The sequence below is a fragment of the Arachis duranensis genome, chromosome 4, assembly GCF_000817695.3.
Source record: "Arachis duranensis cultivar V14167 chromosome 4, aradu.V14167.gnm2.J7QH, whole genome shotgun sequence".
Classification (NCBI taxonomy): domain Eukaryota; kingdom Viridiplantae; phylum Streptophyta; class Magnoliopsida; order Fabales; family Fabaceae; genus Arachis; species Arachis duranensis.
The window spans coordinates 89,595,861-89,600,788 of NC_029775.3; positions in this window are offsets into that span (position 1 = coordinate 89,595,861).

Sequence of the window (4,928 nt, forward strand, 5' to 3'; positions counted from 1 at the left end):
TGGAAGTGTGAAACTGAGATCATCTGCACCAAGTAATTTCACTACAGCATGTTCAAAGAGAAATTACTTCAAAGCCACTAGAAAATGCAAACTCCAGCGATGTTTTTCAAGTTCATATCCTTGGTTTCAACAAAAACTAGAATAATGAGATGTGAGGAAAAAACAAGCTGATGCCAATTTTCCCATGTAAAAACCTTTTTAGTCCATTGTTGAGGTCACCATATGCTTTTAAACTTTCAAAACTGGACTAGTTAAATTTCTTTGTTTAACAAACCATTTCAATTTTATTGTTACATTCCTAAAGTATAATTGTTCTTAGGGGCTAGGGCTAGTTATGAAGGTTAGAGGGTGCTGAGTTTGCGAGCACATAACTTTATGCGCTAAGGGTCAGCTAAGCATTCAAAGCTCAAATATGACCAAAAGAACAGAACAAATAGAAATAGTGACGCGAAATATAAAAATAAAGTCTTTAATAAGTGAAGTAAATATTACCAGCTAAACTAATTTTACTTTCATAGTTTTTATATGATCTCTTTGTTAAGCATGATCTTTATTGACATGAAGTAGATATCTTGATAGCCAACTAAACTAGCTCATTATTGATGCCCTAAAAACACAAGCAGCACTTCGACTCCTTGGTATTAGGGTATTGAATAAGATCATGATGAATTCGAAGGTTTTAGACAAGTTTATTTTGAATTGTTGTAGATGATCAAGATGAGTGTTGAGTTAAAAATATAACTAATTCAATGATGATGACAAACATTAATTATTAAGTTAAACACCTAACTGGGTTTTGATGTTTTATTTAAGTGATACAAGGCCATATGATGGAATAGCAGTCCAAAACAAATTGAAACGAAGAAATAAATGCTGCTGAAGATTAGTTGATCCACAAACAAAGCCCATTAAGAAGGAAACAAAGAAATCAAGTGGAATGGAAAGTGATCTGCCAATCAATCTCACATTCCCAAGAAGAAAGGTAGCCCCAAAACTAAGTCTCAGCATTGTTTCCATTCTGTCAAACATGAGAGAGAAAGAGAGTTTTATCCTCAAGTTCATGCACAAGAGAAGAAAGAAAGAGAAAAGTTAATAAAAAAAAGTAAGAGTCTAATCAAACAAATCAAAAACATGTTATACTAAGTCAAAAGTTAAAGGTAAATAATTTTTTTTTGTATGCAAGTTGATTTCTTCACTTCTCTTTCAATTCTTTTGCAATGCCATTTTTGGAAAAATTGAAGAAAATGTTAGTTGATTTTTTCTGCTATAAATCAAAGACTCAAATTGTTATTTAGGGTCAAAGCACACTCTCAAGGGTGTAGATTTGGAATTATCACTAAGTAAGCTAATTTATGCTACTATGCACTTCTCGTTCAAATAAAGAACCCGATTTAAAATTTTTAATTTTGGGGTTGATTGAAGAAAAAGAAGGAAATAATTTCTAAAAGTTCAATATTCAAAAAGTTGTCTCTAGATGAACCCTAAATATGACTTTGACTAAGGTACAAAGGAAAATTGAATCTCATTAGAGCTCAAGGAGAGAGAACCCAAAAAAGAGAGAGCAAAGAGCGAAATCTTACAATAGAGTTTGAAGTTTTGGAAGCATTGCACCTACACTAAAAAGAGCACTATGCCAAGGTGAAGAATAAAGTTATGAATTCAGATGCTGGGTTCAGTGCATTGAGTTAAAACTGTGATTCATCAATCTCCTTCATGTTTACTGTCTTATATTTCATTTTTAATGTATATCTTTCTTAGTTTTTGTTGAGAGGTAAAGGCAAGAAAGAGAGGCATTAAGAAAAAGCCAAAAGAGTGAAAAAGGTTGAGAGAAACACTTAAGAGAAAAGTCAATAGTGATTTTAGATTTCTTTTGGTTGTATTTTCTGGCTTGTGTCATGTACCTGAGAGGTATCCCTTGCTAAGTTGGGTAAGCACTTAGTGTGGTGAGTCTAGATATTAGCATAGCCAAGTCAAGTTTATGTTGAAGTTGTGTTCAAATAAGATTAAGTTGAGTCCTAGGGAATTGATGTATGTAATACTTGGATTATAGTGAAAATTTCACCAACGTTGTGGTGGAGACTGGATATAGGTTGCATTGCACAAGGCAACTGAACCAGGATATATGGTTGTGTTATTTTGTTCTTCTTCTCTACTTTAGTTCTGTTTTTTTATTTTTATGAGACAAAACGAAATTATCTCCTAATTTATCCGCTGCGCAGATCAACAGAAATTAAGTTTAAAGTTCTTTATTTAAAGGCTTAATAATTCAAAATTAAAGAAAGTCATAATTCGCCTTCTCTAAGTCTTTTAGAATCTTCAATGAGAACTCTTAAAAAATGGGTACACCTCTTATAAAACAATTTAAAAATGATTAACAAGTTTAAATGTTAAATTTTTTTTTTGTTTTATTTACTAAGTATAAACTAATCAACTAAACCTTTTTCCTTTATAACATAAGAGCTTAAAATAACATTTTCTTTAAAATTTTAGTACATTTATAAAAGAAAAAATATAAGGAGTATATAAGGAGTAAATTTTTTTTATAACCAATTTCAAATTTTCAACTAGTACTTTTTCTTTTTCTTTTTGAAATGATTTTTCTCTCCTCACCTCCTTCACTCAAAGTTTCACACTTTTCAAGATCTCTAGTTCTAAACAAATTTTACTCTTATCTTATAACTTCTAATAAAACCATAACTGGTTTTGAATATTTTATTTTACTTTTGGATGATGTTTTTAGTAGCGTTTTGGATGTTCTTCTATTATGTGGTATTTGGATGTTAAATTGAATATTAATGTGAATTAAAGTTGAAATTCCAAAAGAATTGATAAATAATTGGTTCTTTAATTAGCCTCTTTAAAGACGTGTGAGATACCAAATAAGAATATTAAAACATAAAATTATATTTAATAGATAAGATAATGATAAAAATATTGTATTTAAAGATATTAAATTAGTATATTATGTGTCTTTTTTAATAATAATAAAATTATTTTAATTTATTATCAAATAAAATATAAAAATATTAATTTATATTTTATTTTTAGTTTCTTATCTTTATCATATTTTTAAAATCAAACATAGCCTTAGTTCCTAGTTCCTACTGCCTATTTGAGTTTTGTTATATATACATGTTGTAGACAAAGTATTATATATGAAGCTAAACAATCCTAAAATTACTCCAAGGCACTTCGGTGTTTTTCACTTTTAAAAGCTATCATTAATTCGTTACATTCGTCCTCCCTATCTAACCAGTGTCTCTCTTGTGAATTCTAGGCGTGCGAATAAATAAATAAATAAATAATTTGTAACAAAAAATACACTATCTTTATTATAATTTTAAAAATATCATGTGTTACATGAGTTTTGAATGTTGTTAAGAGTTAGAATGGATCCTTCCCGGTTATTTTACGCGAATAAATTAAAAAGAAAACAGTTTGCATAATTATCCTTTTTTTTTTTGTTAATCCGTGTCTTTGTTTACTATATATAAATCGTGGTTTAAACTACGAAAATGACTGAAAATAAATTGTGGTTATGAACAACAACTTATAAGTAAAACGACCAAAGAGTAAATTGTGATTCTGTTCCACGATTTTAGGAGAATATAAATCTTGGTTTTAAACCACGATTTTAGTAAATCTTAGTTTTAAACGTGCAAAGGTTACCTTAGCTTGGAGTTACCATGACAATTACATCTTATGGTTGACTCTTTCAATCGTTTGGAATATAGTTTTAGGAATAAACTTGCAAATCCATATTTATTTTACAGAAAAGCTCTACATCTATATAATTTCTTCATTCAAGCTCTTTAAGTACATTTTTTTTAGACACGCCTTCCCCACTCTCTCACTTGTTTGTCATACACGTGCCTCATATAACGTAAATCTTTTACTGCGTGATAAATCTTTTCTCAACATAAACCTTCTGCTGCAACCTAAACCTTGTTCTCTTCTTGCGTTTTTTTCTTCTTCTTCTTCTTCTTCTTCAATGTAATAAGCTTCGTCGTTCTCCTCTGTTCATGTTTTCTTTATTGTTCTTTTTCTTCTCTGCTCGCGTTCTTCATTATTGATATGCATTGAATTCAACGTAATAAGCTCCGTTGTTCTTCTTCTTCTTTGTTTTCTTCTTCGATCTTCACTTCTGAATCGAAACAATGAATGATTCAACTTCAAATCAGTTGAATGAGAACAATTTGGTTTATTCCTCTGAAACGAATCATGCTGATAAGATTTGGATTATTCAATTTTGAATTGAATTGAATGGAATGCAATTGTTAATTTTATTTGAATTGAATTCAATGGACGTAGGTATTTTTGAATCTGAATTGAATTGAATTGATAATATCTAAATTGTAGACAGAGGTGTTTCAAATTCGATTTTGTATAATAGATTATGTTTCGTTCACTAAGTACTATACAATTGTTTCACCGTGAGTACCTGTTCGGTTCGATATGCAGAAAGGAGATTGAATTTAATTTTTTATATTGGATTATGTTTCGTTCACTCAGTACTATAGAGTTTTTTTCACCATAAGTATGTGTTCGGTTCGATATGCAGAAAGGAGTTTGAATTTGAATATATATAATGGATTATGTTTCATTCACTGAGTAGTATATAATTATTTTACCGTAATGACGTTTTCGGTTCACTATGCAGACTAGCTATGTTGTGGATGAAAAATTTGTCCCAAAGGTGGAGATGATTTTCACGATATTAGAAGAAGCTGGAAAGTTCTACAAACATTATTCCAAACTTGCTGGTTTTTCTACCAAAATAAGGAACACGACTCGGAAGGGAGACGAGGTTAAGAATCAACTAATTGTATGCAGCAGAGAGGGGAGGTGGAAATCCAAGATATCTCCAACTTTAAAGACAAACCCCTCAGCTGGGTTAAACTGTCCAGCTATGATTTACGTACATATAA